The 22726-nt window shown below is 43.6% G+C and overlaps 1 protein-coding gene across 5 annotated transcripts in view; it reads right to left on the bottom strand.

Moving 5' to 3' along the window:
- Positions 1 to 1313, bottom strand: part of EYA3 (EYA transcriptional coactivator and phosphatase 3) — a 96985-nt gene extending 95672 nt beyond the window's left edge. For 3 of the 5 annotated variants that reach the window (XM_075853304.1, XM_075853303.1, XM_075853306.1), the window contains exon 1: positions 1162 to 1312. The gene's annotated coding sequence lies outside the window, so the exon portion shown is untranslated. Of the gene's footprint in view, positions 1 to 1161 lie in introns of all 5 variants that reach the window. The other 2 variants (XM_075853307.1, XM_075853305.1) reach the window with 1 other exon arrangement.
- Between the last annotated feature and the right edge of the window lie 21413 nt (positions 1314 to 22726).

Genomic DNA, 22726 nt, shown 5'->3' with positions numbered 1-22726 from the left:
GTTCTTGACGGAACCAATAGCGCAGTCGACCGGCATATCCACGGGATATGCCATAAAAAGATGCGGCCCCCAGTTTTGCAGTGCTGGACAGTTTCCGTAACTCCTAACAACGTGAATAGTACACACAGCGGCCACCTCGCTTCACTCACTCTCCGCCTGGATGCAGAGGGTAACTCACCAAACAGAATGGGGGGGGGGGGGGGTCGCTGGAACCCATTCGCTACATAGGTGCAGTTCACAAAACTTGTATCCCAAACCAGAAATTTGTGACATTTATCCCATGGAGATAGCAGAAAATGTCTAGTATGGTAATAACCCTTGACACAGCAGAGCGCTGTACTCCTTTGCAACGATGGGGAACTCGGGATTCGCAGCGATAATAGATTTATCACTTACCTTGCGGATAGGTGATAAATGTCCTTTGTAGGGAAAACACATTTTATAAGGACACACACTAGAAACCATTTTTGTTTTAGTTGTCCCAATGAATGAAAATTTTTAAATTAAGGAATACAAATTTCCAATTTTGTTTTATTTCTACGTCACCTATGCCGACCTGCGTGTTTCCATGGTAACAAAAAAACATCTGATCCTCCAGTCATACTCCCGACCATCCGTCCCTTTACATACATTTGGTGAGCTAGGCTGGACACCCCATGACGCAGAATTCGCCCCTAACAAGTGTTGTATAGGCACTTTTTTTTTAAGCAGGTCTAAGGATCTAGTTGCCCAAACTAGCAGGGTCATATGGAACTATGAAGCTAAAGTAGGAGTTATAAGACAGACAACTAGGCCAGGGTTTACAGACGTAAATCTTTCCCTGCTTGTTGCTTTGAATGCATTTACATATGGTTGCTTGAACAGCTACAGAGATCAATATGGCTCAGTGTTTCTACCCTAGATCTCTGCACATTCTGAGACCCCTCCAAAACAACAAATAGCCATAGACACCATTACACATCATAGGTACCCTGCAGGCACACGACAAAGGCATTCATGAAGGAACAGTTCCCAGTAGAAGAGCAAAGACAGCAAAGCAATGGGATACTCGTTGTCCCAGGCCTAAACTTGTGTGCTCAGAGGAGGCGGGGCCCCAAACACCATAAACACAAACACATGCGGCCACACCACTGCCATTTGCCTTCATTCTATCCACGTTACCTGCTATGAGGAGAAAAGACGGGGATGACCAGAGTTCCGGTCACCGGAAGAACGGCAACGGATAACTCTCCACCTTCTCTCAGGTAACAACCTCACAGGTACTTCCGCCAGGAGCGGGAGAAGCGCCTACTCGCAGCGTGATTACGTCAGCAAGCGTGGTCTCGCAACCAACCAGGAAAGAGAACGCCACACACTCAGGCGCTGGTTGGTACTGCAAGGATGCTGCCAGCTAGAGTTACGTAGACGGCGGGAAAGTGTAGATTAGGCGGCGTAATGAGAGTAATTACAATTCTACAGCTGTCCCTGGGCTTGCATGTAGATTTTATACACTCGTTTGTTTACATAGAAATAGAAAATGAGTGTACAATGATGCATATAGTAGTTCGCCTCGGTCTCACATTTATTTCGCACTTGCTGCTGTAAACTCCAGCCTGTGCTAAGGGGAGCGCAGTATCTAATTGCATACGGATGTATTGTTCATACCTCTAAGTCCGTATGCAGTGAGCCACCCTCTAGTGGTGGCTACAAGCAGCTATAATTGTGTGAAGAGAAGCAGGAGATTTGGAGGTCTAGCAGCTCCAACTAGAGATCAGCGAACCGACTAGGTACAAATCATTTTGTCCAAATTTCCTAAAAGTTTCGGATTTCACAAAATCCTAAACTTTTGGAGTTGCGCACGAATTGGCATAATGGCGGGAACCGGCCGTTGTTTTAAAGATTAAGGAAAAACAAGAGGGGGAAAAAAAATCCCATACTCACCACCTGCCCTGGTATCCCGTAGCAACACCTCCCTGCTACCCTCCTGAGATAATGTTTTGTCCCTTGTGATCCCAGCCTGCTATTGACTGCAACAGCCACAAATAATATCATCTCACCTGCCGGCCTCCTGAGATTTACGTTGTTTTGACCCATGTGACCGCTGTCATCTCAGGAGGTCGGCGGGGATGCGTCGCTACGGAAAACCATGGAAGGGTGAGTATGGTATTTTTTTTAGTTTAGCAGTGAAATTGCAAGTTCCCCCGAAAAGCCCAGTCTTAGGCACATGACCGTAGAATTCGTCCGTAATTACGGTCTGCAATTACGGACCCATTTATTTCTATTGACCACGGACACCTTCCTGTATATTTACAGGTAGATGTCTGGGCCATAGAAAGCCTCTGCAAAATACAGGACATGTCCTATCTTTTGCTTTTTACAGACCGTGCTCCCATACTTTATATGGGAGCATGGGCCGAAAACGCGTGGCTGTACGCGGCCGCCAGCGGTTGGCCTGGACCATGAGTACGGTGTGCATGAGGCCTTTACTCTATGATATCTTCTAGAACTGTATCCAACTTGGATATAGTCAGAGAAGCCATCAGAGAGTCAAACTGGACAATCGGCACTAGTGATTTGCAGCGAATTTATTCAGATTGAATTTCGGGGCTGGCCATAGATATGAGATAACTGCTCGTCCAACAGCTGTCTCCCGTGATTTCAACTGAACATACTGTTTCAATGGTGGTGTTTATGTCTGGGGAACAATCGGATCAGACATAACTCCAACCCCTCAGATCTCTATCCCCCCCCCCCACGGCAAATTTCAGACAACGTCCAACTGCTCATCTTAGACTTGAGACTATCGAATCTGCTGACAACAATCCCATTTCTATAGCCAGCTTTACAGAAAATCGGGGCAAGGTCTCTAGGTCAGGGATAATGCTAGGGCAACGCGGCCACATTAACTTTTAGGGTATGTTCACACGCAGTGTTTTATGGGGCTTAACCCCTTCCCGTGGTAAACAACTTTCAGATTTTCATTTTCGTTTTTTCCTCCTCACATTCCAGAAGCCATGACGTCTTTATTTTTCCGTCGATATAGTACTATGAGGGCTTGAATTTTGCGGGACGAGTTGTAGTTTTTCGTAGCACCATTTATTTTGCCGTATAATGTACTAGGAGACGGGAAAAAAATTATTTGTGTGGTAGAAAATGAAAAAAACAGCGATTCCTCCATGGTTTTTTGCGTGTTGTTTTTACGGAATTCACTGTGCAATTAAAACAACATGTTAACTTTATTCTGTGGGTCAATACGATTACGGCGATACCAAATATATATAGTTTTTTTGCTATATTTTACTACTTTTACATGTAAAAACCTAAGTGTAAAAAATAATTTATTCTGCGCCGCCAAATTCCGAGAGCCACAACTTTTTTATTTTTCCGTCGATTAAGTGGTATGAGGGCTTATTTTTTGCGGGATAAGCTGTAGTTTTTAATAATACCATTTTGGTGTACATGCAACATTTTGATCACTTTTTATTTCATTTTTTGTGGGAGATTAGGTGATCAAAAAATAGACATTCTGGCATTCACAATTTTTTTTTTTTTACGGTGTTCACCGTGCGGGTTAAATAATGATATATTGTAATAGTTCAGACTTTTGCGGACGCGCCTATACCAATTATGTTTATTTTTTTATTTTTTTTACTATGCTCTAGGGGGAAAATGGGAAAAGGGGGGTTTTTTGAACTTTTAATTTAAAATAATTTTTTTTTACACTAAAAAACTTTATTTAACTAATTTTTACTTTTTTATATTAGTCCCCCTAGGGGACTTCAACCAGCGATCGTTGGATCGCTTGTACAATATACTGCAATACTAATGTATTGCAGTATATCGTGATTCTGACAGTCTGCTATTAAGCTTGGAAAGATCTGCCTACTTAGGTCCCCTTCATACGTAGCATAAATGCTGCAGAATTTTCATCCAGGGTTCTGGGTAAATTGACATGCTACACGTGTTCTTTTCTGCAGAATTTTCTTCAGTGTCTGGATGAGATTTGTTCAAATCTCATCCAATTTGCTGCTACTATAATATGGAATTTGCGGATGGAAATTCCTTATCATTTAAGCAACGTGTGCAGGAGTTCGAATTGTTTGGGCGTCTACTAAAATAGGTGAGCTCCGATGAGAACAGGCAAGTCTCTTTTAAAGGTTGCTAGCCGACACCACTAGGGGGAGCTTGCTGCATATGTATTGGGGGAGATTTATTAAGACTGGCGTTTTATATTGCAATTTTAATATACAGATTGCTGGAATAAAACACACCCAATTTATTACAAGCAGGGGTGTAGCTAAAGACTCATGGGCCCCGATGCAAAAGTTCTTATTGCCCCCCCCCCCCCCCGCAAACTTCTCATGGCCGACGGCCCGCAGCTTTCAGCTGCATCGCTGGTTCTCCTAAGTGATCCAACAATGCAGCACTAGCAACCAGGGGCGTCACTAAGGACTTAAAATGTCAGTGGAAATAGCCCCAATACATATGTGTTGTCGTGGAAATCCATCGCTCAAAATATATTAGACTGAAATTTATATGAGTCCCAACAGACTCTCAAGGCCAGACTCCATTAGTCAGTATCCTAATTAGGATATTTCACCGATATATATCGAGAGAGGAGAAGAAAACACACAGACACTCTGAAATGTTCAAAATGCTCCTCTGAAGGATTTATTACCAAACTCAAACTGTTAAACTGAAATTCAGAAGGGGTGTAGGCTTGAGGTTAACCAATCAGAGACAATGTAACAATATTTGTTATTCAGTAAAAAGCATATCATAACGTACATCCCAGATACATCATTATAATTCTTCACACATTAGGTTTACAGGTTTCTTATCTCTCTTTTGGACAGAATGTCCTCGTGGAGATGGGGGAGACCTTTCTTCACGCATACTTGCCATCCTCCCATCTCACTCCCTGTCCATCTTCGCATGGGAACCAAGGTCAAAGATAAAACATACGAAATCAACATTACTTGTATTAAAGGAACAATGACTTTTCTATTCACTACAAAAGAACCAAGATGGGAACTCCAGACAAGATGGCTGCTGCACGAAACTAAATCATTTAAACATTATCATCACTTTCACATATTACATATCTTAGTAATTCGGCCTCCTGCTTGATAATTCACAATGTAAATTTCATACAGAGAATATAAGCAAATAAATCATCCTTCCCAGTGTCCCCCCAAAAAATGTGTGTGTGTGTGTGTGTGTGTGTGTGTGTGTATAGGAGACAGCATATCTATAGCACTACGACCCTATCAAATATGGATAGGATTAGATACATTGGCTCAGCAGATAGTATCACGCATGAGAGGATTAGATACAGTGACCCAGCAAACAGTATCACACATGATAGGGTTAGATATAAGGCCCAGCAGACAGTATCACACATGATAGGATTAGATACAGTGGCCCAGCAGACAGTATCACACATGATAGGATTAGATACACTGGCTCAGCAGACAGTATCACACATGATAGGATTAGATACAGCGGTTCAGCAGACAGTATCACACATGATAGGATTAGATATAAGGCCCAGCAGACAGTATCACACATGATAGGATTAGATACACTGGCTCAGCAGACAGTATCACACATGATAGGATTAGATACAGCGGCTCAGCAGACAGTATCACACATGATAGGATTAGATACAGCGGCTCAGCAGACAGTATCACACATGATAGGATTAGATATAAGGCCCAGCAGATAGTTTCACACATGATGGGATTAGATACACCGCTCAGCAGACAGTATCACACATGATAGGATTAGACACAGTGGCTCAGCAGACAGTATCACACATGATCAGATTAGATATAGGACCCAGCAGACAGTTTCACACATGATGGGATTAGATACACAGCTCAGCAGACAGTATCACACATGATAGGATTAGATACAGTGGCTCAGCAGACAGTATCACACATGATAGGATTAGATATAAGGCCCAGCAGACAGTATCACACATGATAGGATTAGATACAGCGGCTCAGCAGACAGTATCACACATGATAGGATTAGATACAGCGGCTCAGCAGACAGTATCACACATGATATGATTAGATATAAGGCCCAGCAGATAGTTTCACACATGATGGGATTAGATACACAGCTCAGCAGACAGTATCACACATGATAGGATTAGACACAGTGGCTCAGCAGACAGTATCACACATGATCGGATTAGATATAGGGCCCAACAGACAGTATCACACATGATCGGATTAGATACATTGTCTCAGCAGACCGTATCACACATGATAGGATTAGATTGATATAGGGCCCAGCTCGCTGACATTGCAGCTCCAGCGCTGGACCCAGGAAAGGTAAGAATAATAATTTTGCTTTATGTGTTACTAATTATTTTTGTGTGTTTGTGTTTTTTTACAAGTTCGGTTGCTGGACTTCAGATACGAGGACTACTTCAATGACAGCGTTTTTTTTTTCTCAATAAAATGGTTAATGGAGTCTGTGTTTTTTTATTTCAATAAAAAAAATTTTCAACTTATTATTACCGCCTTAGTAATGGCCTCTGGCTGATTGACAAACTCCATTACTAAGGCTGGGCTTGAATTTAGCAGGTGCAGATGCTAACACTAACCCACATTATTACCCCGGTACCCACCGCCACCAGGGGTACTGGGAAGAGCCGGGTACGAACCAGTACCCGATCATCTGTAGTGATGGTCAGGCACCGGGGCGGCCGCAGGCTGGTAGTATTAGGCTGAAGAAGGCCAAAAACAGTGGCCCTTCCAACCCTGGTAATGCTAGGCTGCTGCTGCTGTGTTGTATCTGGCTGGTTATGAAAATTGGGGAGGACCCCACATCGTTCTTTCCCAAAAAAATATTTTTTATTTTTTTTAAATGACGTGGGGTCCCCCCCATTTTTCATAACCAGCCAGATACAATAAAGCAGCAGCAGCCTAGCATTACCAGGCTGGGAGGGCCACTGTTTCTGGCCTTTCCCTGCCTGATAATACCAGCCTGCGGCCGCCCCGGTGGCCGGCCATCACTGCAGATGGTCAGGTACTGGATCGTACCCGTCTCTTCCCAGCACCCCTGGTGGCGGTGGGTACCGGGGTAATAATGGGGGTTAGTGTTAGCCTCTGCACCGGCTAATACTAAGCCCCGCCTTAGCAATGGATGCTGTCAATCAGCCGGCGCCCATTACTAAGGCAGTAGTAATATAGTTTAAAAAGAACCAAAAGACATAGAAAAAATATTTTATTGAAATTGAAAAAAAAAAACACACACAGCCCTCATTAACCATTTTATTGATAATAAAAAAAGCCGTCATCGAAGTAGTCCTGGAATCCGACGTAGTCCAACGACCAAACCTGTAAGAAAACACACAAAAAACGATTAGCAACACATGTGTTAGGCTTAGATACAGGGCCCATTTGTGATACTGTCTGTGGGACCCTGTAACTAAGCCTACCACAAGGTAGGCTTAGATACAGGCTCCAGCAGATAGTAATCTTATACAGTTTAAGATTACTGTGTGCTGGGGCCCTGTATCCAAACCTACAGTGTGGTAGGCTTATATACAGGGCCCATCAGACAGAATCACACATGGGCCATGTATCTAAGCCTACCATGTGAATGGCTTAGATACAGGGCCCAGCAGACAGCATCACACAATCTGTGATCCTGTCTCATGGGCCCTCTAAGCCTGCTACATCGTAGGCTTAAAGGGGTTGTCCAGTCCCTAAACATTGATGGCCTATCCTCAGGATAGGCCATCAATAGCTGATGTGTCGGGGTCCGTCTCCCGGGAGCCGGCCAATCAGCTGTTTTGAAGGGGCCGCAGCACTCCTACGACAGCTGCTTCCCCTTCATTTCCCTTACTCGCTCACACTGTGAATCGCCGACACGGAATGAAGTGACCGGAATGAAGGGGAAGCAGCTCTCGTACGAGTGCTGCGGCCCCTACAAAACAGCTGATTTGCCGGCTCCCGGGAGTCGGACCACGCCAATCAGCTTCGGCAGACAGGAATATTAATCTTACCCTCCTCTTGAGCCGCGGCGGAAGTTCTGTCCTGACTCTATCCGGGATCACGATGTTGTGCACGGCGCATAGCGTTGTGACGTCATGCGCTGCGCACAGTGCTGTGACGTCAGGACCTCCGGAACCAGGAATGTAAGTACTGTCAGTTACTATAGTAACAGGGGCCCGCGGCCCGAGTTACTATAGTAACTCTTTATTGATGTGGTGCGGGGGGCCTGCAGGCCCCCCTGGCTTCGGGGCCTGGTCGCAATTGAGACCGCTCAGACCCCTATAGCTACGCCACTGATTACAAGTCATATGCCTAGGCGCATCTCTGGAGTTAAATCTATGGCAAATCTTAAAGAGGCTCTGTCACCAGATTTTGCAACCCCTATCTGCTATTGCAGCAGATAGGCGCTGCAATGTAGATTACAGTAACGTTTTTATTTTTAAAAAACGAGCATTTTTGGCCAAGTTATGACCATTTTCGTATTTATGCAAATGAGGCTTGCAAAAGTACAACTGGGCGTGTTGAAAAGTAAAAGTACAACTGGGCGTGTATTATGTGCGTACATCGGGGCGTGTTTACTACTTTTACTAGCTGGGCGTTGTGTATAGAAGTATCATCCACTTCTCTTCACAACGCCCAGCTTTTGGCAGTGCAGACACAGCCGTGTTCTCAAGAGATCACGCTGTGTCGTCACTCACAGGTCCTGCATCGTGTCAGACGAGCGAGGACACATCGGCACCAGAGGCTACAGATGATTCTGCAGCAGCATCGGCGTTTGCAGGTAAGTCGATGTAGCTACTTACCTGCAAACGCTGATGCTGCTGCAGAATCAACTGTAGCCTCTGGTGCCGACACGATGCAGGACCTGTGAGTGACGTCACAGATCTGCACTGCTAGAAGCTGGGCGTTGTGAAGAGAAGTGGATGATACTTCTCATCAGAACGCCCAGCTAGTAAAAGTAGTAAACACGCCCCGATGTACGCACATAATACACGCCCAGTTGTACTTTTACTTTTCAACACGCCCAGTTGTACTTTTGCAAGCCTCATTTGCATAAATACGAAAATGGTCATAACTTGGCCAAAAATGCTCGTTTTTTAAAAATAAAAACGTTACTGTAATCTACATTGCAGCGCCTATCTGCTGCAATAGCAGATAGGGGTTGCAAAATCTGGTGACAGAGCCTCTTTAAGCCAGTTTCTGACAGGTTTTTAAAAAAGTGGCATGAGGGGTTGAAACGGCACAATGTTGCCATTTTTCCTGCAAATTGTGACATTTATGCAATTTGTTACTTTGCTATGGCTGAAAACTGGTTTGGAAAAATGAAATTAATTCCCCCCATTGAGTTCACTAATCTTTTTTTTGTGGGCACTGTTTACTGGGTGCAATGTTTATGGTGTCTGCAGGCAAACAAAACCCTATTTCCTGACCACCCAATAATAATAAGAATAAAGTTAGAATTTCATCCCTGTGGCAGGTGTTCCTTTTGCCCATTGATGCCTAGAGTCAAGAGTTTTATTAATCCTCTTGACGGCAGGTCATATGACATTAAACAATTTCTTAACTGTCAGAGTGTTGGAGTTGTTTATCTGGCTAAATGTCCCTGCCCAAAACTTTATGTGGGTAAAACTTTGCAGGAATTGAGGAGAAGGGTGTCCAGACATCTCAGTACCATCAACCTTAAGGAGGACACCACTCTTGCCAGACACATGCATAGGTATCACCCTGATAATCCGAAGTTGCTCCAATTTTGGGGCATTACACAGCTTAAGTTGGGACCTAGGGCAGGTAATCTGGATCGTAGGCTTCTACAGGAAGAGGCACGATGGATTCACCGTCTCGGTTCCATGACCCCTCAGGGACTTAATGAGGGCTTTACGTTTAGTGCATTTTTGTGATTTTCTCTGCGTCTCCCTTCACGCATCTGTATGGATTTGTCTATATTGTACTCTATTCGCTTTTACTGTCTTGGTTTCTCGGCTACTTTGCCGGCAACATTTTCTTATTGTGGCCTCCTGACTAGGGGGCTATATGATATAGTATATATGAATATATTTATAAATATGTTTTATTTTGATTCACTGTTCTTACGTGACCTTACTATGCATTTTATGCGCTTGGCGGCCCCTTCTCTCTCCTCTCTCTTCTCTCCCCTCTTTTCTGTTCTATTGTGATGCATGAATGGAGATGCAATCAGTGCCTTCATGCTCTTTGTCATCTTATTTTATTCTTTATTGAATTTTAGGATCACTTCAGAGGTGTTGGTGTGGATGAGCGGCTGCTACCGGTTGGCCTTTTCAGAGGGAGTATGTGATGCACTATGTACATGGTCTGTGAGGGACACGTGGGCATTTTGCCTTTCATGTAGTATTGCACTGGGTCTCTGTTTAGACCTGTGCATATACAGTTCACAGTCAATTGAGATTTATTTCCGGCCCTACACTCTACATGAGTGAGTCATGGTGGCTGTCAGAATGTCCCTTGCACTAAGTCCGTTTTTGTCTTTACGGCGCATGCGCCGATACTCTATGCTCTGTTACACTCTGAGCTAGGCCGCCTTGTTCGGCTCCGCTCTGAGTCTCTCAGCCGCCTCACTGCGCAGGCGTGCCGTCTTTTAACTTTCTCGGCACTTGTCTGTATACTGGTAGTTCACGGGCTGATATGGGCCACCCGTTATCTGGCTTCTTATTGGACACTCACTCTCCCCTGTTGCTCCAGATGGTTGGCCTCATCCTATTGGTTGTCATCCACACACCCACCTCTCGTCATTCCACACTCCCATAAGAGGAGCAGTTTTCTCGTGGCGCCGCCATTAGCCCCATGTACCCCTGAGGACGCTACTAGTTAGCGAAACATGTCGGGGGGGCTCTGTTAATTTTTAATTCCTGCCTCAGCTGAATCTTCGTCTGCATGTTAATAGTGGCACTGATGCCCCTGCACTAACTGTCTGCCGACACTCGGCACACATTGCGAACTTCAGATACTTTGCTAGGTTTCTACAGCTGTCAAATTGACTTCGGTCTGTGGCAGTGAAAGTTTTAAAATTTATGTATAGTTTGCTACACGTAGCTTAATAAAGGTTAATAAAGGTTGTTAATTCTAACTTTATTCTTATTATTATTGGGTGGTCAGGAAATAGGGTTTTGTTTGCCTGCAGGCATTCCTTTTCTGACTATATATTGCACCCGCTGACTACCCAGGGTCAAATTTGTGTTTTTTGTCCCAATGTTTATGGTGGACACTGTAATGGCGCTCTCACTGATGGTTCTGTAATGGAGGCTCTCTGACTGTCGTTTGGGGTTATGTTCTGTACTTGTGGTAGGGCTGAGAAATTATTCGGAAAAAAACTAAATTCAGCGCAGATAAACGACGTCCTCTTGCACATATCGTTTTTTTCATATTTTTTCCCCCCGTTTTCAACAGTATCCTTGTCCTTAGGACACAGATACAGTTGAATCCTATGGTAGAACAGGGAGCCATCTGTTTCCTGCTCTACTACTCACTGTGTAACATAGGTTGCTATGCAGACATGCACGATTACATCACTGACTCGCGCCTGTTTGTGCCGAGTCGTGAGCTGCTCAGCAAGCAAATTTTCAGTGTCCGCTGCACTTCTGCCATGGACCTTCAGGCATCTTATTGTTACATAGTTACATAGTTAGTACGGCTGAAAAAAGACACATGTCCATCAAGTTCAACCAAGGGACGGGAAAAGGGAAGGAAAAATTTCTATACATAGGAGCTAATACTTTTTTGTTCTAGGAAATTATCTAACCCTTTTTTAAAGCCATCTACTGTCCCTGCTGTGACCAGCTCCTGCGGTAGGCTATTCCATAGATTCACAGTTCTCACAGTAAGGGCAGATTCAGACGAACGTTGCGTTTTTGCGCGCGCAAAAAACGCGGCGTTTTGCGCGCGCAAAAACCACTTGACAGCTGCGTGTGTCATCCGTGTATGATGCGCGGCTGCGTGATTTTCGCGCAGCCGCCATCATAGAGATGAGGCTAGTCGACGCCCGTCACTGTCCAAGGTGCTGAAAGAGCTAACTGATCTGCAGTAAGGGTATGTGCACACACACTAATTACGTCCGTAATTGACGGACGTATTTCGGCCGCAAGTACCGGACCGAACACAGTGCAGGGAGCCGGGCTCCTAGCATCATAGTGATGTACGATGCTAGGAGTCCCTGCCTCTCTGCAGGACAACTGTCCCGTACTGTAATCATGTTTTCAGTACGGGACAGTAGTTCCACGGAGAGGCATGGACTCCTAGCATCGTACATCACTATGATGCTAGGAGCCCGGCTCCCTGCACTGTGTTCGGTCCGGTACTTGCGGCCGAAATACGTCCGTCAATTACGGACGTAATTAGTGTGTGTGCACATACCCTAACTCTTTCAGCACCCTCGACAGTGAATGCCGAACACAATATCGAGAAACCTGTTAAAAAAAAAGAAAAAGTTCGTACTTACCGAGAACTTCCCTCCCGGCCGTTGCCTTGGTGACGCGTCCTTGGTGACGCGCCTCTCTTGACATCGGGCCCCACCTCCCTGGATGACGCGGCAGTCCATGTGACCGCTGCAGCCTGTGCTTGGCCTGTGATTGGCTGGAGCTGTCACTTGGACTGAATTGTCATCCCGGGAGGTCAGACTGGAGGAAGAAGCCGGGAGTTATCGGTAAGTCAGAACTTCGTTTTTTTTTTACAGGTTCATGGTTATTGGGATCGGAAGTCACTGTCCATGGTGCTGAAACAGTTTAACTCTTTCAGCACCCTGGACAGTGACTATCTCCTGACGTCGCGTACCGGAAATTTTTTTGCCGAGTTCGGCCGAACCCGGTGAAGTTCGGTTCGGTTGTCCGGGTTCGCTCATCTCAAAGACACTCCGTTTGGATGTTTGGAAACAGAAAAGCACGTGGTGCTTTTCTGTTTACATTCATCCTTTTGACAGCTGGTGCGCTGTTTCAGTCGGTTCCCACGGAAGTGTTTCTGTGCGACCTGCGTGGTTTTCACGCACCCATTGACTTCAATGGGTGCGTGATGCGCGAAATACGCGGAGATATTGAGCATGTCGCGCTTTTTGCGCAGCTGACAAACGCTGCGCAAAAAGCACGGACTGTCTGTACTGCCCCATAGACTTGTATTGGTCTGTGCGTGGCGCGTGAAAACCACGCGGCCCGCACGGACACAATACTCGCTCGTGTGAATCCCCCCTAAAGAAGGCTTGTCGCCTCTGCAGGTTGAACCTTTTTTTGTCCAGACGGAGGGAGTGCCCCCTTGTTTTTTGAGGGGGTTTTACATGGAACAGGATTTCACCATATTTTTTGTATGTGCCATTAATATATTTATATAAGTTAATCATGTCCCCCCTTAGTCGTCTTTTTTCAAGACTAAATAGGTTTAATTCTTTTAATCTTTCCTCATAACTTAAATTCTCCATGCCCCTAATTAGCTTCGTTGCTCTTCTTTGTATTTTTTCCAACTCCAGGACATCCTTTCTATGAACCGGAGCCCAGAACTGAACTGCATATTCTAGATGAGGCCTGACTAATGCTTTGTAAAGTGGCAATATTACCATCCCTGTCCCGCGAGTCCATGCCTCTTTTAATACACGACAATATCCTGCTGGCCTTTGAAGCAGCTGATTGACACTGCATGCTGTTATTGAGTTTATGATTTACAAGTACACCCAGATCCTTCTCAACAAGTGAATCCGCCAGTGTAGCTCCCCCTAGGACATATGATGCATGCAGGTTGTTGGTACCCAGATGCATAACTTTACATTTATCTACATTAAACTTCATCTGCCAAGTGGACGCCCAAACACTTAGTTTGTTTAAATCCGCTTGCAATTCATGAACATCTTCCATAGACTGAACTTTATTACATAGCTTGGTGTCATCTGCAAAAATAGAAATCGTGCTATTAATCCCATCCTCTATATCATTAATAAATAAGTTGAATAATAGTGGTCCCAGCACAGAACCCTGGGGTACACCACTTATTACCGGGGACCATTCAGAGTAGGAATCATTGACCACAACTCTCAGGATACGGTCCTTGAGCCAATTCTCAATCCAATTACAAACTATATTTTCTAAACCTATAGTCCTTAATTTACCCATTAGGCGTCTATGGAGGACAGTGTCAAATGCCTTTGCAAAGTCCAAAAACACTAAATCCACAGCGGCCCCTCTGTCTAGGCTTCTGCTTACCTCTTCATAAAAACAGATTAGGTTAGTTTGACAACTTCTGTCCACAGTGTCCTCAATGCCCACCCTATTTACTTATTGTTTAGCTTCAATGACAGCGGACAGAGCCCGCTCCAACTGTATATAAATGGATGATGGGGGTTATATACAGGGTTGATGGGGTAATATACAGGAATGATGGCAGGCTGGTATTAACAGGGATGATAGGGATCCCTGTATATAACCCCCAACATTCCTGTATTTAACCCTATTATTTCTGTATATAACCCCCATCAACCTGTATATAGGAATGATAGGTGTTATATACAAGGTTGATGGGGTGATATACAGGAATGATGGCAGGCTGGTATTTACAGGGATGAAGGGGATCCCTGTATATAAGATTGAAGGAACAGGGGGAGTAGGAAAAGTAGTGTGTTTCATAGATATAAAAAATACTTTATTATTAAATTGTTATTAAAAACAATGTTGGATGTAATTTACGTTGCGCCAAAGTCCCCTAGATTGGCACAATATGACAAATTATGTCTAAATTAAATTGCTCCAATTCTATAGTAGTATATTGATTTATATAGACGACTGACCTCTCAGTGTTGGTGAGAAAACAGTCAATTGCAAGCAAAAAATTATTATTAAGGTTCCTCCAACGGGCTGTAGATAAAGCCCAGCGATGGGGAAACCCCTACATCAATCTTGCTGCAATGGGTTCCATGTACATGCATATAACTGCATAGATTGCATGCACAAATATCCTGTGTGAGCAGACACGACACAGCAGAGTCGAAACTGCTGCGTGCCAGCAACTACACAGGAGTAGGAAAGGAACAAGCCACAACAAGTGACAGCACTGTTGAATTGCCTAGATAGTGACCTGTGAATGATGTATCAGCAAATACTCTGCCCTGTCAGGCAGTCAATGACTTGCGAATCACAGCTTGTGTGTTATCATGTATGTGTATCTCGGCATAGCAGTGTTGAAACTGCTATGCTGTGACAGCTCTGCAAGGGGGAGTAACAGATCGGCCGTGCTCCCGGACGGGCGGCCACACAGGCAGTGTGCCTGAATAACGAGCTCCAGTGCCTTGCAGGGGTGAGTACTCTGCCTGTCAGGCAGTTAGTATACTGAAGCACAGTTTCTTTATTATTTGTTATGTAAGTTGAGCTGCCAGGTCATTCACACACACGTGGTGAGGGCTGGGGGAAGGAGAGCCGCTATCAGCTGTCTGTGTACGGACTTTACTCAGACACAGCTCGGCTCCGTTCCCCTGTGCAGAGCAAACTAAATCAGCTGCTCAGCGTGCAGCCTCGGCAGGCCATTGTCCCTAACTAAAGCAGATATTCTGCAGGGTAGATGGTGAATAGGACTGCTAGTAGGCAGTACGGAGCAATATTGAGCATCCAACATTGACAGTGGTATTTAAAAGAACACCCACCTGCTTACCTCTTCATAAAAACAGATTAGGTTAGTTTGACAACTTCTGTCCACAGTGTCCTCAATGCCCACCCTATTTACTTATTGTTTAGCTTCAATGACAGCGGACAGAGCCCGCTCCAACTGTATATAAATGGATGATGGGGGTTATATACAGGGTTGATGGGGTAATATAGAGGAATGATGGCAGGCTGGTATTAACAGGGATGATGGGGATCCCTGTATATAACCCCCAACATTCCTGTATTTAACCCTATTATTTCTGTATATAACCCCCATCAACCTGTATATAGGAATGATAGGTGTTATATACAAGGTTGATGGGGTGATATACAGGAATGATGGCAGGCTGGTATTTACAGGGATGAAGGGGATCCCTGTATATAACCCTATTATTCCTGTATATAACCCCCATCAACCTGTATATAGGAATGATAGGTGTTATATACAGGGATGATGGGAGTTATATACAGGGATGATGGCTGTCTAATATAGACAGGAAAGATGGGGTTTATATACAGGTATGATGGCTGTTATATACAGGGATGATGGGGGTTGTATACAGGGACCCCCATCATCCCTATATATAACCCCCATCATCCCTGTATATAATCCTATATCAATGCATAGATTTTACCGCTCAGACGGTTACTAAGAAAACAGTACAGAATATTTTCGGAGGGTTCACTTTCCCCCAACCTGTATGCAGATATATAGTTCCAAGTCCCGCTTGTGTGACAGGCCCAAGAGGAAGCCGGAAGGGCGAAACCCAGGGTCGGGCTAGAGAGTTTGGCGTGCTGCATGTTGTTAGATCGTGATATGTTTTATATATTAGTTTATCCTGTGAGTATGGAATCAAAACGTGGAGTAAATTGTCCCAAAAGTGTTGCACTATCTGTCCCTTTTTTTCCTACCGGAGATATAGGTCTACAATCGAATAGGACTACCTGGGTCAGGACATTGCTGTATCCCTTGTGGATCTACAAGGTGGATGACAGCTTATATCACACAAGCGTGACTTGGAACTATCTATCTGAATACAGGCTGGGGGAAAGTGAACCCTCTGAAAATTTTCTGGACTGCCTTCTTAGTAACTGTCTGAGCGGTAAAATCTAGGCATTTATTTATATTTATCTTGGGGTGTTAAGGATTTCACCTCTTTTTTACCTGCTCCGGTTCAATATATTTTATTAAAGGGCCGAAGATTGTTATACTTTATTGTTCCTATTGTTCCTGTATATAATCCCCCATCATCGCTGTAAATACCAGCCCGCCATCATTCCTGTATATAACCCCTATCAACCTTGTATATGAACCCCGTCATCCGTGTATATTACCCCCATCATCCCTGTATATACCAGTGGGACGGGCACTGTCCGCTCGCCATGGCGCGTGGGCATTGTGTCTAAATAAGAATTAAATGGGGCGGGCATTGAGGACACCGTGGACCAATAGGATGGCTGAAACGCCAGTATAAGGCAGAAGTCTAGCGGAACCTGAAAATTTGCGCCAAACTACACAGATCTGAGGAGCAGAAGGTTCTCCTCCACTCATTGTTGGAACAAGGGTAGCTGAGTATGTATTTTATTATTTTTATTAGGCACTATTGGGGCTGTATGGGGGATTTATACTGTGTGGATGGCAGCTATAGGGCCATTATACTGTGTGGGGGCATTACAATGTGTGAGGGGCAGTGTCAGCGTGTATATTATATACAGTAGTATATAATATAATCATATATACAGTAATCGTAATCAAGGTTATGCGCTCAATTAATCGTGATTTTGATATAGGTCATAATCGTCCAGTTCCCTTCCGCTTTGGCCACTTTTGACCTTCCTGACAGAGCCTCATTTTTCAAATCTGACATGTTTCACTTTATGTGGTAAAAACTTCAGAATGCTTTTACCTATCCAAGCGATTCAGAGATTGTATTCTCGTGACACATTGGACTTTATGTTACTGGCTAAATTTGCTCGGTACATTTAGTATTTAATTGTGAAAAAAACCCTGAATTAAGTGAAAAATTGCTAAATTTAAATGTATCTGCTTGTAAGTTAGGCAGTTATACCACACAAAATTGTTGCTAATTAACATCCCACATATGTCTACTTTGGATTGGCATTGTTTTCTGAACATCCTTTTATTATTCTAGGACGTTACAAGGCTTAGAACTTTAGCAGCAATTTCCCACACTTTCAAGAAAATGTCAAAAGGCTATTTTTACAGGGGGCAGTTCAGTTGTGAAGTGGCTTTTAGGGCCTTATATATTAGAAACCCCCAATAAGTCACCACTCAAAGTATTCAAAACAGCATTTAGAAAGTTTCTTAACCTTTTAGACGTTTCACAGGAATTAAACCAAAGTGGAGGTGAAATTTACAAATTTCTTTTTTTTTTTGTTGCAGAAATTGATTTTGAATCCATTGTTTTTTTAACACAATGTTTTACCAGAGAAATGCAACTATTTATTGTCCAGGTTCTGCAATTTTAGGAAATATCCCACATGTGGCCCTAGTGTGCTACTGGACTGAAGCACAGGCCTCAGAAGCAAAGGAGCACCTAGTGGCTTTATGGCCTCCTTTTTATTAGAATATATTTTAGGCACCATGTCAGGTTTGAAGGGATCTTGCGGTGCCAAAACAGTGGAAATCCCCCAAAAGTGACCCCATTTGGGAAACTACACAACTCAAGGAAATTATCTACGGGTATTATTGAGCATTTTGACCCTACAGGTTTATTGCAGAAATTATTGGAAGTAGGCCGTGAAAATTAAACTCTACATTCTTTCCAAAAAAATGTAGGTTTAGCTAATTTTTTCTCATTTCCACAAGGATTAAAGGAGAAAAAGCACTGCAACATTTGTAAATCAATTTCTCCCGAGTAAAACAGTACCCCATATGTGGTAATAAACGGCTGTTTGGACAAACAGCAGGCCTCAGGAGGGAAAGAGCGCCATTTGGCTTTTGGAGCTCAAATTTAGCAGGAATGGTTTGCGGTGGCCATGTCGCATTTGCAAAGCCCCTGAGGGACCAAAACAGTGGAAACCCCCCACAAGTAGCCCCATTTTGGAAAGTAAACCCCTTGAAGAATTAATCTAGGGGTGTAGTGAGCATTTTGACCCCACAGGGAGTTCTAAGATTTTATTAGAATTGGGCAGTGAAAATAAAAACAATTTTTTTTCTTCAATAAGACGTAGCTTTAGCGCAAAATTTCATTTTCTCAACAAATAAAGGAAATAAATAACAACATTTGTAAAGCAACTTCTCTGGAGTATGTAAATACCCCATATGTGGTCATAAACTGCTGTTTGGACACACGGCAAGGATCAGAAGAGAAGTAGCGCCATTTGGCTTTTGGAGTACAGATTTTGCTGGATTGGTTTCTTGACACCATGTCACTCTTGCTAAGCCCTTAAGGTACCAGTATAGTGGAAACTACCCAAAACGGACTCCATTTAGGATACTACACCCCTTGAGGTATTAATCTAGGGGTGTAGTGAGCATTTTGAACCCACAAGTGTTTCATAGATTTTATTTAAATTGGGCGGTGAAAATAAAAAATTTTTTTTTCCAATAAGACGCAGCTTTAGCGCAAAATTTTTTATTTTTCAAAAAATAAAGGAGAAAAAGAACCCCAACATTTGTAAAGCAATTTCTCCCGCCCTATATATGGTCATAAACTGCTTTTTGGGCACACGGCAGGGCTCAGAAGGGAAAGAGCGGCATTTGGCTTTTGGAGTGCAGATTTTGCTGGATTCGTTTCTGGTCGCTATGTCACATTTGCAAAGCCTCTGTGGGACAAAAACAGTGGAAACCCACCAGAAGTTACTCCATTTTGTAAACTACACCCCTCAAGATATTCACCTAGGGGTGTAGTGAGCATGTTAACCCCGCAGGTGTTTTGCAGAAATTAGTGTGCACTCGATGTTGCAGAGTGAAAATGGGATTTTTTCCATAGATATGCCAATATGTGGTGCCCAGCTTGTGCCACCATACCAAGACAGCTCTCTAATTATTATGTTGTGTTGCCCGGTTTTGGAATCACCCTACGTGGGGCACTAATCTTTTGCCTGTACATTCGACAGGGCTCAGGAGTAAAAGAGTACCATGTAAAATTGCGGCCTAATTTGGCGACTTACAAAGTATTGGTTCACCATTACAAGGCTCTGATCTGAAATAATAAAAAGAAACCCCTGAGAAGTGACCCCATTTTAGAAACTGCACCCCTCAAGGTATTTATTAAGGGGTGTAGTGAGCATTTTGACACCACAGGTCTTTTCCATAAATGAATGTGCTGCGGATGGTGCAAAGTAAAAATTTCAATTTTTCCCCAGATATGCCAATTCAGTTGTAAATATGTCATGCCCAGCTTATGCCACTGGAGACACATATCCCAAATTTTTTTTTAAGGATTCTCCCGGGTTTGGTGGTGCCATAATGTGGAAGTAAACTGCTGTTTGGGCTCAGAAGGGAGAGAGCACCATTTGGCTTTTGAAGCGTAGATTTTGCTTGGTAGTAGCTTTTTGGAGTTTTACTGGTATTTCGGATTATAATGTGGGAGCATATGTGAGCTGGGCAGATTACATCAGGGGCATAGTCAGATGGTATAATAATGGGGTAAACAATAAAATTATCCATAGATGTGTGTTACGCTGTGAAGCAATCCCTTCTGCACAGGCCGGTGTCGCACTGATATATGGCGCCCTTTTTTATCCCCCTCGCAGTGACGTAGCAGCGACGTTCACTAAGTTCGTGGCGCAACCAAGAGCAGAGGGCTTCTCCCCTACTCTTGGAGTAGCCCGTGAGGTAGTGGGGGGGTTCCCGCATTGACCCACGGAGGCGCAGTAGGAACAACGACCGTCCGGTCGGAGACGAATATTAGACGCAACCGGTACAGGGTGGGACTCCTGGATTCAGTTGAGGTCCCCGGCCTCGAGTTGACCACTCAACGTATTACTACTGTAATTCACATTAATAAAGTACGAAAGAAACCAATTGTCTCCTTATTGCCTCTCTACACACTAAACCTAACATACAAAGCTAAAGTGCAGTTTATTATATAATTTTTTCTAAATATGCAAATGACGTTATGCTAGACAAGTGTGTGTCAACACCAGCGATTCCCCTGAGGTGCAGCTATCTCACAGCCTCTGATGCTGTCCTATCAGCATGAAGCTGCTTTCCACTATGTGAGATACTGAGGCTGGCGGTAAGGGGATCACTTCAAATAGCCATATCTCTGGCTGTGGACCACCTAGAACAGTGGTTCTGATGGTATATGAAAGATGAAATTCTAGTCTAGCTGTGAAACAACTAGAGGTGTCACCAGTTGAAAACGCAGTCGCGAATGGAAGCTGTATACTATATGATCACCCTGTGTTGCTGGCCTGGGAAGAGGAGAACTGTATGACGCTGATTGGACAGCGTCATACAGAAAACATTACAAAAGAAAGAGGGCCCTCCCATTTGGCAAGTATAGCCAAATTAGCATATTTAGAAAAATGCACATAACTTTGAAAATAATAAAAATTTTTGGAAAAAAACAAAACACTAGTTATCAGCAGCAAAGCCGCTATTAGATTAGTACGGAAATAGGGCAATAATAAACTACTGACATATTGATGTGACTGTATAAGTCCTTGTTTTATGCAAATTTTTTTTGTTTTTGCCTGGTTTTGGAGTAGAAAAACATTTCTGTGTAAATTATATAATTGATTTTTACAGCTTGAATATAGGAAAAAGCGATTCTCTGCATTTTGTTTTTGTTTATTTTTTCCTGTTCACGTTTCTCACTAAACAACCTGTTTATTTTGTCAGGTTATTACGGTTGTGTAGATACCTAATATGTGTATTTTTTTTTGTTTTTGTGTAATGTATGGGCAATAAAATATATTTTATTCAAAATAATGACATTTGTGGGCCATTTTTTTTTTATTCATTTTTTTGTTACATTTTATTATTATTTTTAAATCCCATTACGGGAATAATTTTATTTAAAATTTTATTTTTTAATGTATTAGCATACTCTTATATGCGAATACATTATACTGTACCACTATGACAGCAGGCAAACTGAACAGACAGCCTTGGGGTCCTTTCTAGGTCCCCAGGGCTGACTGCAGAGGGATTACCCGGTCTTCGATCGCGTCACCGAGGTTTCTAGTAACGCGATCATAGAGGGGAGTTCACTTTGATCATACCGTGGTCACAGGTGGTCATTAAGGGGTTAAAGAAAAATCACTCTAGTACATAAAAAACACATTTTGCAAATAACTTTGACCAATAATTGGCCATGATCACACTTTGCGTTGTGGTGTTGCTCAGGACCACGCCACATCCCCAGAGTGAAAACCTGCAAAACCGTAGTTTTTTTTTTTTTGCATGCAATTATTTTGCTGTGTTTTTTGGAATAGAAATTAATTTTGATACACATGGTTAATCCCATAATGTTAGGAAACGCCTGTCTTTTCAAGATTGCTATGACTACCAGCCTATCTCCTCAGTACTTCCTGGTTTGTGGTGTAGAGCCAATCCTATCTCTCTTTCTGCATCCAATCCTGGTCCTGGGCGGGATATTGAATTCTGGCTTGGTCTCTCAGTTTTGCTTGCAATTTCCATGTGTATGCATGTATCTGACTTAGCTCTGATTAATCCCGGAACCACACCGTTACTACTTTTGGATTTTCCTGGTTTTAACTTGGCTTTCCTAATGATTAACCCTCTGCTTACTGATTTGGGCTTGTATTTTCCCTCCTGGTTACTCGACTCAACTTATTTGACTTTTCCCTTGGTCTGTCAGGTTTTTTTGTTCTGGTATAGCCTGCAAGTGCACCTCTTGTCTAACATCTTACTCTGCAGCTGCAACCTGGGTCCCAAGCAGCCAAATCCAACCTGCTGTACAGCGAGCTCTGGTGGAAAGTTTCACGTAGGGTTCGTGCACCCTCTGGGCCCTACTGCCTTGACGTTATGGCAGCTGGCCAACAGGGCGCAGGTCACTGTCTATAGTTCATATAGTGTACCTGTGGCAGCTCGGACAGTAGTAAGGCAGGCTCGGCTGGGACTAGGCAGACGTCAGGCGTGGAGTAGCAGGA

The sequence above is a fragment of the Rhinoderma darwinii genome, chromosome 2, assembly GCF_050947455.1.
Source record: "Rhinoderma darwinii isolate aRhiDar2 chromosome 2, aRhiDar2.hap1, whole genome shotgun sequence".
In the NCBI taxonomy this organism is placed as follows: Eukaryota; Metazoa; Chordata; class Amphibia; order Anura; family Rhinodermatidae; genus Rhinoderma; species Rhinoderma darwinii.
This window is presented reverse-complemented; position numbering and strand designations above follow the sequence as displayed.